The sequence below is a fragment of the Cynoglossus semilaevis genome, chromosome 14 (assembly GCF_000523025.1).
Source record: "Cynoglossus semilaevis isolate Cse_v1.0 chromosome 14, Cse_v1.0, whole genome shotgun sequence".
Lineage (NCBI taxonomy): Eukaryota > Metazoa > Chordata > Actinopteri > Pleuronectiformes > Cynoglossidae > Cynoglossus > Cynoglossus semilaevis.
The window spans coordinates 13,597,150-13,616,800 of NC_024320.1; the positions used below are offsets into that span (position 1 = coordinate 13,597,150).

General features: G+C 38.1%; 1 long non-coding RNA gene across 2 annotated transcripts in view; it reads right to left on the reverse strand.

Moving 5' to 3' along the window:
• LOC112488046 (uncharacterized) overlaps nucleotides 1-19,651 on the reverse strand; it is a 232,748-nt gene that overhangs the window by 88,527 nt on the left and 124,570 nt on the right. For both annotated transcript variants that reach the window (XR_003051728.1, XR_003051727.1), the window contains exon 2: nucleotides 12,343-12,442. This is a non-coding gene — a long non-coding RNA (uncharacterized LOC112488046). The remainder of the gene's footprint in view (nucleotides 1-12,342; nucleotides 12,443-19,651) is intronic.

Sequence of the window (19,651 nt, forward strand, 5' to 3'; positions counted from 1 at the left end):
GATAAGAAAAGAAAAGTAATTAAGTTAAGGAGAGAAGGGTGCAAACCAAAGACCCCACTCAATAAATCAGGAAGTGCTAAGCAACCTGTCAGTCCGTAGGCCCTTTTTATTGGTCACTGAGGATCAGCAAGTATTAGTCACAGGGGTCTTACTCTGTGCGAATGGGTGGTAGAGTGAGTGAGGCTTCTGGTGTGTATGTGGGGAAGGGTACATATAAAAATCAGTGTGTGTCTCTGTCTGGCAGAGACTCCATCAATAACACATGGACCAAGGGCCACGGGCATGAGACAGAGAGTCATGTTAGAGATGGTGGAGGATGTGAGAAAAAGAGCATCGTCTGTCACTGTGAGTGTGTGTGTGTGTGTGTGTGTGTGTAAGAGTGAGAGAGAGAGAGAGGAAGAATGAGTGTGTGTCAATAAATTAAGAGCTAGAGAGTGAGTGGGAAAGGGAGGGAGAGAAGGAGATAACAAGTAAGGTATTCATGTTGGGTAATGAAAGAGCACAGGGATGGCCATCATTAGATGAGCTAGTCTGCACTAATGATCGTCATCAGCAGCAGCAGCCGTCAGCAGAGTGTGTCCCTGAGTTATCTCTAACCTGTGCAGACATTAAGGTCACTGGTAAGGGCATGGTCTAATGTCAGTGTATGTGTGTTAGTCCACAGCCATCTCATATATAAATAGTTCCTCTACAACAGTACCTTACACCTTTGGGAACCTCAAGGATTGCATTAATGGATTATACAATTCATTGAAGATTATGTCTGTGTCTGGGCTTTTATTTGTGAAGTAATTATCTTACTGATAAACATTAACGTAGGAAATTTAAAAACAAAATCATGACATGTTTTTTAAATTAAACTCTTTTTTTTAGTATGTTTGGAAAACATTGTTGACACAGAAAAAAATATTTTCCAGTCATGTTTGTTGATGTTGTTACCAATTTGACTCAACCGACTACTGCTTAGGGTTTTATTTTCTTTGGTTTGATTTCCAATTTCACCTTAACATGTACAATTCCAGCTTTACTTTTAAAGAAGTTCATTTGTTTGTTTTTTTTTTCATTTTTATTTGAAACTACAACTCAACTTTCTTGCTGTTTTTCTCAACGTGGTTTTGTTTCCAACAAGAAGACATTTTTCTTCCATTTTTAGTTAGTTAGTTCTTCTCTATACATTTATTTTAAGCACACCTTATATGTGCATTTATTTTCAAACTATAAATTCATTTTCTAAATTGTCATTTTTATTACTTGTTTTTTATCATGTGTATTTCCTTTCTAAAATCTTACTTTTTTACTTCTTTTAATACAGTTTGTTTTTGTTTGTTTTATTTTATTTTTTTGTTTTCCAACCTTTTAATCTGCTTTTATGTTCATTTGTTTGTTTATTTTTATTTATTTAACTGGTTAGGTGCAAAATGTGCAGGATACTAACAGTGGTTAGCGGTTATATATTTCTATTACTCTATTTCTCACTGTGTGAATCAACTGACTAAGACTTCACTGCAGTTGTCCGCCGGTAATCCTGTTATTATTCACAATATCCACTAAAGAACTCCATGTCAATATCAGGGTACTTGGCAAACATGAAAAAAGACAGAAAAAAGAAAAATCACAAAAATGTATTGCTTACCAAAACTCTCCTCTGCTCAGTCTACATCTACAGATTCTCTAGTGTCCAAGTATTTTTTTGTTTTGTACACCTCCGGCTTCCTGAAGCGTAATCTAACACACACACACACACACACACACACACGCCTCAGCAGGGGTTAATAGGAGTTAAAGACACTCTGTGGAGTTTCCTCACCTTTAATTACAGCAGGTTGCTCTTGGAAAACACATACGTTTTCTTGCTTATTCTTTATCAACACATTACTTTGTATCTCTGCTGTTAAATTAATTTGATGACTGATCTGCACTTACACTCATCACACTGCTGCAGCTCAACATGTCATCTGTTGACCGCCTATGGCCAGTAATAGAAAGAAAATCATTCGTGTTGAAAATTCACTTCCATAAAATACTCTCAGATTAACTGTGCTTTGTCAAAAAATAAAACAAATTACAACAAACAAAAGTACTAGTGTTTTGTCAAACAATAAATGTGTTGATATTTTGTTTTATTTTTTCTTTATTTGGTGTTCTTATGTAACATGACCTCCGCTCTTCTGTGGTGCTGTAAACCCCTAAAATGAGTGCCAAATTATAGTATAGTATATATATGTATAGTAACCACATCACATATAATAATAAATAAATAAACAATTTCAAATCATAAACATAGTCAGCCCCATATGTACCCATGTAAAATATATATACACTCCAGTATTAAGAAAACAATATTACAATTTGTAAGACAAATTACTAACAATATTCAATTCTTTCTGTAAATTTTTCTTTGGTGAATGTACATCTTACTGCATTTGAGCTACATCACTCCCTTCTATAAGGTGTTTTTTACTACTGGTTTTTCAGAGAAGCTTTTTCATGAAGAAACCTTTGACTCCTCTACACACACACAGATTCTGCTTTAGTGTAGACAGGGGTAGAGTATTTATAATAATTGTGACTTTATGTGCTATTTGACCTTCCACTAAACATCACTTCTGAGATTAGCATGTGTAAATGTTAACACAGGATGATAATCCCAAGACTCCCTGCCTTTCAGTTTTATACTCAACGTTTGGGACATAAAGAAGAAACAGCATGGGAAGTGTCTCTTTTGAGGTTAGAACAATTGACACCTCAGGAACATGTGAAGCTCCGGAAGTACAGCAAAGCCATGATCACCTGCAAGCGGACGTGAAGGGGGATTAAACCCTCCAGACCCCCAACAGTCAACTAGTTCTTGACTCCCAGCCCTTACCCCAAAGCCTCTCATTCACTCTTTATCCTTGCATTCATCACAGCAACATCATCCTGCACACACACACAAACACACAGCATGCATAAACATTTGTCCACATCAACCACTCACTGCTGTATATCGTAATCGTATTCCTTTGCAGGTGGGGGGTGGAGCCAATCTCAGCTGTCAACAGGCAAAGGCTGTGTTACACACTGGACAGTCCATCGCAGGGTTACATATGGAGACAGACAACCATTCACGCTCACATTAATATCTATGGTCAATTTAGTGTCCCATCATCTTAATCCCTAATGAGCATGTTTTTGGGCTGTGGATGGAACTGAAGTAACTGGAGAGAACCTACACACACGGGGGACAAACAGAAAGATCGATCAGGGATCATAGCAGCCACCCAGGGACCTTCCTCCTACGACGGAATGTGTGTTTACAACTTTTGTCAATCTGTGGCCACATTCCTAACTTCATTAACAAAATAAAAAAATCAATAAACATCAACCTTTTTTACAGCTTCAGTGCCATTGTGTCAGGTTTAAGTCATTTAATATAATTTGTACATTTAGTGTATTTTTTGAGCTAAAGAAAAAAAACTGATTAATGTTTATTAAACTTTATGGTTTAAAAATGCTGTGCAGATCGGATGTTGGTAAACAATTACAACAAAAAATATTAAAAGTAACGCATCAAATCACCATAATTAATACGTATGAGAAAAACTGCTCTTTAGAGATTTAAATCCAAACGTAACATTGACAGTTGACATTATTAAGTAAAAAAAAAAAAAAATTTTATCCTCATTACTGTTAAAAACACACATGCACATTTTTGGACAAGAGTCTCAGATAGGAAACTACATTTTAAAGGATTATCAAATAAAATCCACAAAATGTATTTTTTGTATTTTACGTTTTTTGACCAAACAACACACGAGACATTCTGTAAACAGTGAAACCAATTGACAACGGCTCAGTCTTATAGACACTGGACTGTGAGTGATAAAAAAAAACAGCTTTGAAAAACTCTGTCCCATCAGGAACGTGTGACCAGATTACAGCAAAGGCCTTAATTCCATCGTGGATGTTGTCCAACACAAAGCTTATTCCCTTCTCCGTCTTTTGTTTAATCACATTTCATTTGCGTCCTCAGAAAACTGAAATTACACACTTTGGCACTCAGGTGGTATTGTACCTTTTCAGCAAATCCATCATTGTAGGTAAGTAGAACAAAATTTACTGTTTTCTTTTCTTAGAAAAAAAAAACAAAAAACAAAAAATAAAAAATAAACGACTGCAGTATTAAATGCACATCATTATATTCTCAGGGGAGATGCCGGCTGTTGTTTGCATCCTCAGCCTCAACTGTTCACTTTCAATGAGAGGCTCATGTCAACACAATGCTGCTGCTGCTGCTGCCTCCACATTTCTGATTAGTGTCAACATGCAGTACGAAGGTTGCTGCACGTTTGGGGGCACATACGTACAACTGCGGGGTAGTTGTGTAGAAAGCTGACAAGGCCACAGGAAGAACACAGACAGCAGATTCCGTCAGTTCCTGGTCAAAGATGTGAGCAATCTTAATGGCAGCACAACACGCTCTCATTATCTTCAAGGTCTTTTGCATCTCTAACCTCATTCCCGTGCGAACGAGGGATCATTTCTTTTTCATATCGGCACAGGATTAATGGCCACATGTGGAGTAAAAATGTGGTTCAGCATCTACTGTTTACCGTGTTTATGCGTTTACCTAAGGGGAAATAAAGCATATTATCAAACGTCCTTGAAGGCACTTCAGGTTACAGCTGAATGCAGCTTGCCTTTAGTCTATTTTTTTTTCTCCCCATACAAGATGACATTATTAGCAATGGCTGACACCATCACTGCCTTGGCCTTGATGTCAGAAGAAAACATTTGTCTTTTTGTCCTTGAGTTAATAGAAGACAGATCTAGGGATGAAAATATTTTTATTATTAGTTTCTGTGTTTATTGTTATTTAAAAAAATAAATAAACATGAGGATTCAATGATACAAAAGTACAAAAAGGGCAGGGAAAGATGGGGAGATGGAGAGACAGAAAATGTGATGATAACGTGAAAGCAGAGAATGGGAGGGGGACGAGAATGGACATGATCAGTCATTGAAACACACCCCCGTGCTAAAAGCACCACAGTATGTGTGTGTGTGTGTGTGTGTGTGTGTGTGTGTGTTTGAGCAAGCTTGAGTTTGTGTGAAAAAAATAATCATAGAGAATGAATTTCACTCTGATACATCACAGGGACACAGGTAATAGTTCACTATGACATCACTGCAAAGTGGCCACTCACAATCACACACACACACATGCACAAAGTGAGGCAATCAACACAATCAGTGCTGTGGTGTGGCAGGTAAAAACAAAAGATTCACAATAGAAGCAGAGGCTTGTGTGTGTGTGTGTGTGTGAGTGTGTGTTTGGTGGTAAGTGTGCAGTAAAAGCAGTGTATCACGGTTGATACGCTGCAGTGATTGCATATAACATGTTCTCAGTTTGGAAGTAAATACACACAGTGTATATGACTCCATTTGTCAAACTGCTCCAGTAAACAAGGATATTTTTGGAAGCCTGGAGACAAAATCAAACCCGTATGAGAAACGTAAGCCTAGACAGTGCCTTGTAGACATTAAAGATGAATTTAAATGACTTGCGTGAGCTGTTTGTCATAAATCTTGCTGATGATGATGATTTAACTGCAACATTTTATTGACATTTTAGTGACACAGCTGCCAGAAAAAAAGCCCTGATATCACTATTTTCATAATTACAGAAATGTGACTGGCATAAGGGCTGACACCTTTGCTGCTGTGATACCCGACTGCACATTTGACAGCAGTCTAATCCAATCACATGAAGGTAGAGACAGCCCAGTCAAATGCGGCAATAATTAGATTCACGCCTTGGCCAGTGACGTGCACACTGTAAATTGGTGAAGTTGAGGCAGCACCAAGGTGACAAGTGGAAATGTTCATGCCCGTTTACAGAATCCTTGAATGTCAAGCATGATGAAAGAAAAAAGGGAATTTTATAAATTCTGGTGGGCACACAAACTAAAGGTAAATAATTCTGAGGTTAATAGTATTGACACTTGCTTTTCATCACTTGATCGCAGCCGCCAATCACGATTCACTGGCTCAGATATTTTTATATGGTGCATTTTGTTTTAACTTAATTAATGTTCATCAAAGTTTATTAATACAAGTGTATTAATTACCTTTGTATGAATAATAATTAGCTGAAAACATATTTTATTATAATTTTTTTATCAGTTACAAGACGTTCCATGCGACCCCATTTAAATTCCAGGCGACCACAAATGGGCCCGTGCCCCCTATGTTGAAAAACACAGAGCTACTCTGTTTGTCTCTGCCAGTACAAACAGCATAGAGGTCATACACTACAGGTTCCAAGTGGAAGGAAAATACTTTGTTCTACAGTTTGCACACAAAACATGTTGTTATCCAAGTTACCATCTGGATGTTTAGATAATAAAAAAAAACTTTCTGTCCAACAAGCCAAGCAATGCAATCCAGCCTTCAGTCAGAACAATTTTTAGCTGCGTTACTCCAATCCACCAGTATTTTTAAGATGATTTTGATTCTAATTGTTTTAAGTGTTTTCTTATACATTTTGGGAGATTTATTACAAAAAAGCCTTTTGCCTACCGTATGATGCAGTAAAAATATTTTTTAATGTCTGCTTCATATAAAAAAATATTGTGTTTAACTCTCTTATGATCAGGTCCCATGTGGTTAAGTGTATTGTATTAATATCATATGATTGTACAGTGGTGTACTGAAGACGGTGTGCATTCCCCAGGGCCCATGGACTGTGGGGGAGACAAGGGAGAATGCCTGGTGAACTCAAGGAGAGACTGAGGGAGTTGAAAGGACATGAACAGCATAAAAGTGAAGAGAGGAAGAAAAAAAATGGTTGAGGCAAGCAGGAGGAGGAAATGAGGAGGAGCAGTGGAAGAGTGGAGGGAAGGGCAAGCCAACTAAGCACTTTTCTGTCTATTTTTCATCAGGCAGGCTAAATTAGGCCAAGCTCATCTCTATCTCTATCTCTCTCTCTCTCTCTCTCTCTCTCTTTGTGTGTACGTTTCGAAACCGTGTGCTCACTCATTCCCAACACATCTGTCCTGTCCTGGCATCTCAGAATACAAGGGGGCATCGCTCTGAAAACCTTTCACAGCATCGTACCTTTGCACACCCTGTGATTTATTGGACAGAGAATGTCGACCATTCCCACACTGATGCTGGGAAGAGTTATGTTTGTGTGTGTGTTTTCTCTCTTTGAGGAAGCAGATCTGTGAACTCATCTACAGTTTTAGTGGCTGACTCTTCAACTTGATACTCGACTTGTTTCCTCATCCATTTGTATTCTCATGGTGCCAGACCTTTGCTCCTCCTAACATTAACCAGAGAGGCTGGTATTTGTATCCCGCCTTTTCTTTCTGATGAAATGTGCCATCACATTTCAAAAACTCTTTGTTGTATCAGCAATTCTAAGCAGTGATGTAAAACAGTCAGACTGCGATGCCAAAAACTTTATTCCAAAGCACGGAAATGGACATTAGGGTAAAAAAACACCATAAAAAGGCCATGTGCGTGAATGGATGTGTGAACTATTGCCATTGGGTTAAATAATAAAACAATGCTTAAAACTATGATTTCTAACTACAGAACCCCAAGAGGTATCAAACAAAAGAAGAGGCTGAACAAAAGAGCACAGTGAAATGGCAAAGGGCAAAACTCTTCAAGGCAAAAAACACAACAAAACATACTGCAATGATTTTACTTCTTTGTTTTACTGTTAAATCTCTTCTCTGGCAAAAATCCTCAAACTCTCAATGGCTTGACCTGTTGAACTATGTATTTTACTTTGCTAATTACTTCATCATCATGTACCGTTCTAAACAATCAGCTTCATCATTGATGCCTTTTATGATGGGTGTAGATACAAGAAGAAAAAGTGACTAAACGATGTCTGTACAGAAGTTACAGAAGACCTGGCATTTTTCCTGGCTGGGGTTCATTGACTACACTGACGGCCTTCATTATTTTATCTTCCTGCCTTTGAAAGGAGCTCTGATTATTGACCTGTCATGTCTTCGTTTATGTGGAGAGAGTTTATGTGAAATGGCAGTCAGTTTAAGTGAATGACAAACTGCAGATTATTCTCCTTGATCGTCAGAACGCATCTCAGCAGGTGAATGGTGCTCATGGCTAACAGTGAGCCTGCGGTGCTTACAGATAAATGTCTTAGCAGGCACTGGAATGGATCCTAATGTTGTAGTGAGAAGAATTACTGAGGAAAGTAAAAATCAAATGTGTGAAAAGCATCATAAAAACTATATTAATAATGTAATATATAACATTATAATAATTATAAATATAAGTTAAACTCAGGGCTGCAAACATGCGACAGGTATGAACAGTAGCAGGACAAAAGTATTACTTCAATGTAGAATATAAATTTTATCCAAAATAGCCATCTATTAAATAGCTGTGAGTCATGTGACTCAGAGAACACACATGTTTTAAACTGAAGAGCCCTGGAACATGTAACACCACTCAAAAACACATGGGAAATGAAAAACCTATTCACACTGGACCTGCTGATTCATGTGCTCAACACCAAACAACCAAGAAAATGTCAAAGAAAATCTTTGTGGAGGTAACGCATCATGGGAAGGCTATTTGGCAACTAAGAATATATGTGTAGATGATCGTAGACCTTATGGTGTGGTATAAAAGCAATATTTTTTTCTATTTTCTTTGAGGCGTCACCAAAGCATAGCAGGTCTCACACAAACTTGACTTTTATGACCAAACCATTATTGAATATATTGGTATTTATTCATTTTAAATGGTGTTTTATTTGGACCACCCTGCTTACTGTTATTGCACATGTGTCAAACTCAGGCCCGGGGGCCAAATCTGGCCCACAGTGTAATTATATTTGGCCCGGGAGATCATATCAAATGTGTACTAGAGTTGGCCCGCCAGTATAAGTTTGACACCCTTGTATTATTGGGACAATGAGCCACACATTGGTGCCCACGAGGGTCATATTCAGAGGTTTGACTCTCTGGATACTTTTAAATACTTCCAAGGTGATGGTACAGGACCAGAGGCAGAACAGGCTTTGGGCCAACAGAAAGATCCAGGTCAGCGCACCCTCTGTAAGTGACTGTTATTAATTCCCACTCTTCACTTTATCTGCTGCCATTATTAAAGGAACTCCTCTCCAAATGTTGATGACGGGCACAAAGGATATGGAAAAAGTACTGATATTTTTGGCTGCATTGAGTTTAAGTCCATCTACAGTCCTAATACAGTTAGGCTGGAGTTTCCACTTTGGTTTCCACTACAGCTAATGTTGGATTTCTCTTTAAAAGGCTACAGTTTTCAGCGATTACCTGCAGAGAAGTGCAAGATATTCATTTAAAAATAACCTTTTTTCCTAAGGTTATGCCATATTGTACTAAGTATATGGTTTAATTTATTTCTACTTGTATTCAAGTCCAAACTGGTCATAAAAGTTCACCTCACAAACTCTTGCATCATGACAAACTTAAAACCTGGAATTACAAATGCAAGATTTCCCCCATTTCTCTGACAATATTTTTGTTATCCTAAAAAACCTCAGCACAAACACACACCCCCACGTCTTCCTCCACACAGCCAAAAATGCTGACTCTCCTAATCAGCAGTGCAGAGAGTGTGAATCAGTACATTGATGATGCGTCACCTCTGAAAGATTTAATTTCATAAGGTACATTTCAAGGCTGATATTTTGTCTCATTGGCCCTGACCTTGGCTTTGGTAAATGTTTCAGGCAGATTGATCGATTTCCAAATATGTTGGTATTGGTTTTTCATTTTTTTAACAAACCCTTTTAGGTCAAGGCTTTAAAACTTTTCTTTGTTGTATCTTACAAAGACAAACTACGAGATAAAGTAGGAAATGGGATCTCACTGTAAGACTCTTCTGTTAAAATGTGAATGAGAACACCAGCGTTTGCTCTTTCTCCACAATGTTAAAGACTGGAAACATGACTCAGAGAGATCCACTTCACCGCCGTAAAAAAGCCACTACAACATGAGACCTCAGGCGAGACACGAGTGTTGACATGCAAGGTAACATGGAGTGGAACGTAATACTGTGTAAGTACCACAAATGATACTTTGAATAATGCAATACTCTCTACAATGAGTGACATGCATTCAGAGGTTTTTGTTTTGTTTTTTTTACATTTGTGTAAGTAAATGAAATGTTTATTGTGTGAATTGCTAATTTATAGTAACATTTGTTTTATAATTAGCATTTCAGTAGGTAGCACTAGCAGGGTATATAGTCATTAATATGTAAAAAATGGCAGACCCATATATACATTCTAAGCAAAAGAAACTTATTTAGTGTTTGTGAGGGTAGAAATGATCAGCCATGACTAACTCCTGCTTAAATGAATCCATGCATGTTAAACACCAGGATTTCCTGGATTAACATGGATTGAAAATGTAACTTTTGTTCACCAATCTGTACAAAAGCTCTGTAATATTAATTCATGCCAGACCAGACTAATACTGTAATAGTTTCGGCAGTTTCATGCAGTACATTGTACCTCGTCTGTACTGTAATCTGTACATATGGGACTACAGTAATTACATCATCATCATGTCCTGTGGAAAAAAGAAAAAGTGTGGACAAGCAAAATGTCCCTCGCTGAGAGTCAAGAACAAGATGTCAAAGACGTATGCAAACACAGATGCAACTGTTGCATACAAAGTGAGCGGATGCTCAACATCCAAACTATTTTATAACTTTCAGGTGCTGTGCTGACTGGAGCAGATGGTGCCTGTGAATTTTCGCTATAATACACACACACACACACAGCCGGAACAGCATTCCACTGCAGTAGCATCTGCATCCCAAGAGCAACTTAAGACAAACAGTCACCTGCTGGTATCTTAGCAGCAAAAGGTGACGAAACCTTCTGGCCTGTCACAGCCAACGTTACTAAAGCGAAGAGGGATCTTATCTTAGGCTTTACACACACACACACACACACACATATATCTATCTATATATAGATATATAGATATATACATTCCTAAATATAACTTCTCAGTATATTACTAGAACAGATTTCCTGACACATGCACAAAGGAAATTAAAAATCGCATAATGATCCTCCAGTAACCTGAACATGTCCCTAATGACAGAAGCTACCTAGCTTTAAGACAATTCAGAGAAAAAGCCAATGCCTGAGCGGATGTCAGGGTTTAAGGCTTAATTCTGTTGGTAATCGGGGACAAAGGACATCTGTAATTACTTTGTCTCCCCAGTGGGCGATGGTAGCAGCTCAACAGCAGCTTCCCATTAGGATCCTGCCACAAATGACTAGGGACCCACAATTTTTTGTCTTGTGTGCTTTATTGGGAAACATAAATCAAAACAAGTTAAAAAAGATGAACTAATTCAAATAAATCTAATTAACCATTTTTAATATTTCCTAATCTTAACTTTAAAAAGTTAAGAAAATTAGCAGTGTATAAATGCAGCTTGTGAAGGAAATAAATAATAATTATGGCGAATGGAGTTGAACTGTGATGACAGAAAATTGATTTTCATAGCATTGTAACTGTTTAGTGAATAAAACTGCTTTTGACATTAATGACAGTCTTTTTTTCAGTATGCAGTGTGTGATTTATGCTCATTTAAAAAAAATACACATTTTAAACAATCCATACTTCATTGGAATCGGTGTCATAGATCTTCCATCCAATTTCAATCATTAGCTATATATTAGTATCACCTATGCATAGGTGTCCTGAAGAACTGCTCACAATTCTAGTGCATCTACAGACAGGCGTCATCATCTAATGAGCCCAACGAAAAAAATCAATTTCTGTCTCCTTGAAGGTCAAACTAAGGTAAATCAAAACTGCAATTCACAAAATGCACAGTTGGAAACTACAAAGCTTTTCTCCCGTTCATAGTTTTTGCAGCCCTCAAATGACATTATCTTCTAGAAGACACCCATCTGCCAGTTTTATCGGCTTCCACTCTGATGTGATTTTACTGTTGTATCCTGACAGAGTCTGGTGTACTGACACGACACCCGCTCCTATCTCATTGCCTTGGATCCAGGCATGATAATACCTCTCTCAACATGCTGGGCCAACACAGGTGTCAGATCTTTCTTCCTCTCTTCCTCTATCTCTCTCAGCTGAGAAAGTTAATCTGCAATTCAAACACACTTGCTCTAAGCCGATCACAACCAGAGAGCAGGCTTCTGTTACTGTCACCGCTGCTGTAAGGTGACTCACCTGTGCACCTGGATTCCTAATGCTGCTTCATCATGACTTCTGGGATTTCACTGTACGCAAGTCACAGATATAAATAACTGTGGCCTGATGCTAAATAACAAGGACTTACAGTGCGGGGAGCAAAGCCGGCGTGACGAGCCTCCAATCTAGGAGAACCTTTGAAACCTCCTCTGTCTGCGTATGCTTCTCTTCATGAAGGGTAGCTTCATCTGTGAAATGAGAATGCAAATCATATTCTGTAAGTGAGTTTGAACTGGCAGGGCAGAACATTCAATTCAGTTCAATATTACATACAGGGGAGAAAAAATGGAGGAAAGTGAGGCATGTCTCATGTGCCTGTGGACTCACAGTATAAACCTGCAGTCTGTAATACAGAAGGAGAAAAATGTACAAGAAACAGGTTTGGGTGTAAGGATTAAGATTTGGAGATTAGGAATATCAACCAGGAATTGATCTTTGGACACAGTGGTGGATCCTAGTTAACCATTGTGTTTAGAACTTTTACAGAGAATTGTTAAAAAAAAAAAAGACGACATATTTATCTGAGCCACAATATTTCCCTTTCTTCTACAATACTTTGGCAATGGCCTTCCAGACTCTAAGACCCTCAAATGACCTTAAGTAAGAAGACAGGATGTCACACCATGTTTAGGGATGTGAATATAGAAACCACACGTCAGCTGATGTGCATATCTGTTTGGAAGTTGTTTAGTCGGTTTGATTGTTTTACCATCAATCACAGCGCCACCTCTCTGCCAGCAGAGACCACTCTCTTGCTTTTACCCCCACCCTAACAGCAGACCTCCGGAGGCGGAGGCCAGGTGAAGCCAGCTGTTCTAAAGCATGCAACTGATGCAAAATGCTCTTTAGCTTTGATTCTCCTGACAGCAGACCACAGTGGACGGATGCTAGGTGAATCAGACTCTCCTAGTGCTGCCGCCTTCCTGTCACTGGGGCTATCACAGACCATTCTCTACTTTTTAAAATACGTATGCATCTGTACATACGTATTTTATTCCCTCAAAAAGATAAATTATATTAGCCAGTTATTTTGAACGAGCATTCTGCATAAGTAAATCAAATGATGATGTAAAGTAATAATGAAAAGAAAAATCAACTTCTTGCAGATTTATAAAAAAATGCCACTTTTTTGCCACAGTGCACTTTGCTCCTCTGAAAAAAAAAATGTCTTAATATATTCAGGCAAAGCTTAATATAGACCAAGTCATTAAAGACAAATTAAATCAGTGCCAGGCCTGGTCTGACAGTGTTTATTTTTAGTTATATGCCATCATATAATGATGCTTCAGATGTGAAGACATCTTTGATGTCTGACAAAAAACTGTTGTGTGAATGTCATCACATCTGATGCTTCGATAAACAAGCCCCTGTCAATCTGTGGATGAACAGAGCAGTCACTCAATTCATAGGATTTAATCCCATATCCCATAAGACTTTGCGGTCTTTTTTAGAGTTCCACACTTCAGAGTTTAAGTATGTAGTAGTGACACTGAGCTTTATAGTAAACTGTCATGTAGAACGGGCTTTTCAGTTCAGAAAAAAATGTATGAAATAATTATTTATTATTATTAATTATCTATTAATTACTTTAAGAGACCAACTCAATGACATTGTCATTGTTTTCAGTTCATTTCGGATGTAAAGCTTTCAGATATGAACCTATGGCGTGGATCATAAAACCTATATTTTTTTCCACGTAAGGCTAAGATCTTTCTATCCGCTCCATTACTATGAATCCAATGCTATTTGCGATCCTGTTCTTGGCCCTTTTTGAATACTAAAACTTAATGTTTCATCTGTCCCTGTATTAGAGCAACCTTCTCCATACCAGTCCTAACCCCTGAAAAAGAGAAAAAATATGACTTCCATCCATCAGCTTATCTTTCTTGACCATCTGGCTTTTTATTTTTACCCACTAGAAAATAAACAAACAAAAAAAAACATGTCCTTGTTTTGTCTCAGCTACACTCAGGCGTGAAATACAATTTCTACTCACTTAGAATCTTCACCAATCGCTGACCAGGTAATTAGTGGCTTCTTTCACATAAAGAAAAATCCAAGTTTAAGGTCATTTCTAGGTGATGTAAATCTTTCTAAAGCTTTCAGAAACTCTCGTCAAAGACATTTCTTCTCCTGAGAGGGATTTAAATTTTTACTTTCAGACCAAAACACCAGGTAAACAATATTTGAAGAGTAAAAAGGGGATTTTTTTTTTTCTCTATAAATCAGAGCTTTAGAGATGGAATTTTTCTTTGATTGTTTACTGAGTGAAACAATTCCTATGAGTCCTGACTAAAATTTATATAAATCTTTTCAGCTTGTGAGAGATTTTGACCCAATGTTCACCACTGACTACAGGTTTCTACATGACTTCGACCTTCAGCAGTTAATAACAGGGAAAACGGGGATTGTAAATCCGCTGCCTATCTGAGGAAACACAAAGCAGACGTGGCCTCAACACTGGGTTTAATTAGCTGATGAGTTCAGAATATTAGAACGACTTAAGCCACCCTTCCTCACTAATCAAGAGTCATAAGCCGTGCTGGGGGATCCAGGCACTGGAAATAAAAAGCCATTTGTGACACTTCATTACTACTATTTGTCCAGATTCTACACTGCCCTGCTTGCTAGCTGCCAGACCTTGGGAAAATCCATTATCAAATCACAATCACAGACAAGTGAGGCTGATAAAGCACAGCCTTCGGCACATTCTCCTGTATCAGATATGAATTCACATCACTGCGGCGAGAGACCAAACAAGCAGCAGCAGAATAAAATTAACCAAATGAACCGAAATTCAACTGGCGGCATTGTGACTCCCTGACAATAAGTGCACCAGCTGGTGGACTCATTTGAATTCCTTCTCATATTTCCAGCAGAACATAAAATTCTGGCTCCACTAAAGATAGGAGGGATGAGTAAGCACATAACTCAGCTGAATACAAAAGGAAGAGAAGGAAGGGATACGTCATGCAGACAGTGTCTGGGAGAAGGTTCGGTGGAAAATCTGTACACATCTGGGGGAGGGAGTTGTTGTTGTGAGTGTGTGTGCTCGACCAAGCAGCAACAGGAATTACATTTTGCGTTACCTCCTAGCGTAAGACATTAGAGCGGTGCTGATGATGTAATAAATATGAATATATTATATTATATTTTTTTGTTTTTACTAGACAGTAGACAGAACGTCTGCCTCTTCCTTTACAGTAACTGAATGAATGAAAGGAAATTAGAGTGACAGATAAATGTCTTATCTATCAAACGACAGGGTTCGTTCCACTGCCTGAGAGAAAAGGTCTGGCCTACATCGCACCGTTAACAAATCAGAATGCGTGTTTCTTCATGTTTCTTTGACGAAACATCTGTGTTGGAGATGCGATCGAGCAGAACTGGATCTCGTTACCACAACTGCAGTTCATAGCAGGCACAACTGTAGTATTGATTCAGACAGTATTTATTAGCTTAATTGGAGTGACAAAACTGACGGTGTAAAGAGCTCGTGCAGATCAAACTGGATTTTATGAAGGGCCTTGGTGAGAACAGCAGCAATAGTAGGATAATTGTGGGTCAATTAAAACACTTTTCCTGAAACTATGTAGACAGACAAACAGCTGGGCTTTGACTTACAGCTGACATATCACAATTACTCTTTATGGGATGTTAAACCCTCCCACAAAAAACAACGTATTTACTTATTTTAATATTTAATTTGCCTAAGGTTAAGTTTATGGAACTTTATACACATAATGCCTTTCGATATTGTAGTTTCAGGGTAGATTGTTTTTGTAGATATGACAGAGATTATGGTAATACTCACTGCCTCAGCGCTCTCTCTCTCTCTCTCTCTCTCTTTCTTTATATATGTATATGTGTGATTATGCATATAGTCTATGTGCAGTTTTGAGTACATGTGCAGACACGTCCCTATTTGTCTCTCAGCGTTGCATCTTTCCCCAACCTTGTCAGCCAGTGTTTGGCTTGTTCAGAGGTCTACACCCAGTGGCTCTAGAGCTCTGAAATACCCTGTGAATTCCAATCTCCTGCTGCATGACAAAGTCGAATGGATGTTCAAAGTAAAGCTTTTGATATGGTTTGTCTGTCTATAGCATGAGAAAACCTTTCTGAAAAGCGAGTGGTTCACCTTGCTAAAGTGAAAAATCAAGATTGGCTGAAAAAAACAATAGTTACTTAGACATGATGAGAGTGACGGGTCACCTTAATACCATAGATGGATATTTGTGGTTTAATTAGTTTCTTTAAACATTGAGCAGTATTACTACAAAATTACTGATTAAGATGTTTTGTTAAGACTTTACAGAATGTAAAATACCTTTCTGGGACTTCAAAGTTTTTTATACTTATTTGTAAATATGTAAAAATATTAAGTTAGGTCTCAGCGCATAGATTAAAGATGAATCAGAAAAAAAATGGCTGCCGGTCGATTTTCATTATACATGGCTGTCCCAAAACATGTTTACGCTTGTGCGAGTGTGTTTTATTGTGCCGCAGCTGTAGCCCTCTCTATCAGCCTGTCTCGACTCTCTGTATTAAACTGTAAAGGCACCGCAGGGTGCTGACGGAGCTCAAACCTTTTAGCTGACTCAATGTTTCACAGCCGTGGCCCTCTTTGCCAAACGTCAGACAGATGTATCCTCTCTCCCCTGTTCGCTTTGTTATGACCTGACCAAAGCAAAACTGCTGTTGGACCCATAAAAAGCCAAGGATGATAACGGAGAGTGATGGTGCGGCTTATTTAAGTGATGTTTCTACGGTGTAGCTGTCCAAAACTAACGCTTAAACATTAGCACCTCTGTCTTAACGTATTATTTCTATTTGAGACTGAATGCACATATATATATGAATGTAAAATATGAACATATCATTGGATCAACATTTTGTTCCAAATGTATTAATACAGAAATATGAATCAATATTTAGGTTATTCAAGTTAGTGTTAAGAATTATGTCTGCAATATATGTTTATAGTTATTTTATATATTTTTAGACAGTACTTGGGGTCCTCGGTTTAATTCACCCTCAACCTTCGGCGTTTCGTGGTTACGTAGCCATCTCCTGCCTTGTTCCGTCACTCTGACGGCAGCGTTAAAACTAAAAGAGGAGCCGGCTAATACATGAACACAGGACTATACAGTGAAGACAACTTTGATTACATGCGCCGGTTGTACGCCATACTTTGGATTGTGCTACATTCACTTTCTTTCATTTGTGTTGCTGTTTTTGGGAAATTCTTTTGCACTTCGTTTTGGCTCTGATGTTTTTATGTCCTACATTATGTTATGTGTTAGTGTAGGCGAGTGACATAGATATTTATGTACAGTAGGCAAGGTTCGGGGTGTAGAAACAGTGTAAGTTGAGGACGCCCTATATTGACATCTGCGGTGAAGTTTGGTTTGGAGACGTTATTTGGGGAAGTACAAAGAGAAGTGGGTTTTTTTCAACAATTGAAAAAAAAATTCTGTTCATTAGATGACAAAAAGATAAAGTGACGCTGAGCACACAGCAGCTGGTAAAGATAGCATCAGGTTTAAAGATCAACCTCAGGCATTTGTGTAATGACTACAGCCTCCATAGTGTCGATGACTGTCTCACACACAGTAACGACATCCTTCCCCCGGGATCACAATAACCACACACACGCGCTGCTGTACATGAAACTAACCAGTACGCAGTGTTATTTAAAATTCATTCTAGGGCAATAAGGCAGCAGACAGTTTCCATGGCAACAATCGTGACAGAGTAATAAAACAATAATGCGAGGGAAAACTAATAGAGCGATATCAAATGTATCATCTAATAATATTTCAACCACACTCGTTTCACTGTTAGTGTTGAAATAGCATTGAAGGAGAAGGACACACGGAAAGGTTCAGACTTTTATTTCTGAAGAATTCTGAGAATACTTTCAAATATATATTGTTTTCGGCCTTGAAATTATCTGTTAACTTACAGGGGTTATACGACTCAAATTGAATATTTCTGGGATTTAGTTCACAACTTCAACGACGTTATCCATTCAGTGGAAAACTACATCTCCCAGTGTGCTTTACAAGCAACAAGTTGGAAAAGAGGTGGGTGGAGGTCACAGCTCTTCTTTACAATTTAAAGGTAGCGGCACGGAAACCTGCCATTCAGAACAGGGCCATTTAACAGGTGCGTATGGAACCTAGCTGTGCTCAACACTTTTTTTGTTTTTCAGACAAAGCATGTTACTAACATTTCATCAAGATGTTAAAAAACAATATTGTTATGCTGTTTACAATGCTCATCAGCAAGTTTTTATGTATGCTCATTCTTCATTGAAATTCATACAGTCAGGGTATTTCCATCTTTTTTTGATTCTAGACTAATAAATAAAGTATTTTTCTCTCACATTAATGAAACAAAAATGACCTTTTAATTTGACATTGCTTCTTTGTCATTTTGTCTTTGTTTTTGCACGATCCCTGGTGGTGAGTGGTAGTAATGTCATCACAGATTTGACACACTAATAAATGCCATGGTGTTTACAGTATCATACAGCGTCAAGTATCATTTTCTGCACAATAAGCCAGAGGGGAAAATATAAATTCCAGTTTAATAAATTCAATATCATCTATGTTTCTCTGAAGAGACAGTGACTGCTATCACAATGATTCACTATGTTTCACACATACAGTGTAATTGCTTATGTGCCCTGAGAGACTTTCAATGATAAACATTTGTTTCTGAAAAAGCTAGAAAACTGGGATCTATGGTGTGTTGTGGAGGAGACAGCAGCAGAATCCTCTCTTGAAAATTAAAGTTCTACAAATGAAATCCAAGGCAAAGTGATTCATGTGATCTGATGATGCAAAGAGCTTATTCAAGCACCAAGGAGTTATTCAGAATAGGCTTTTAGTTTCACTTGTTCACCTGCTTTGTGCCTTCTGTGCACTTTTAATTTTCTTCTTGTCTCATTTTGTGGCCTTTGTGGTGCACATGTTCTCCAAACTTCAGACAAAATCAGTGCTTTTCAAATGGCAGATCAAACTGAGTGAATGAGTCACCAGAGGTAAGAAATTCTGCTTATGTTCATTCTGTTTAACCTCTCTTTTTGTACCTCCTTTCTGCACTTCACGCAGTCTGCAGGAATCTAAGGGATCTTGATGATTTGAAAAACAAATTAAACAAGAAAAAGACGTCACTGACAATTGTGTCTTTAGTGGCAAGATGAAAAAACAAGGGTTGATTATGTCTCTGTTATTTGTCTTACAAAATATAAAATGGATATTTTTGAATCTGACTTTCATGCAGTAAATTATTTTTAGGCAAAAAAGTGTTCAACACATGGATGGATGCGTGGATGGTTGGGTGGATGGAAGGATGGATGAATGAATGGATGGATGGATGGGTGGGTGGAT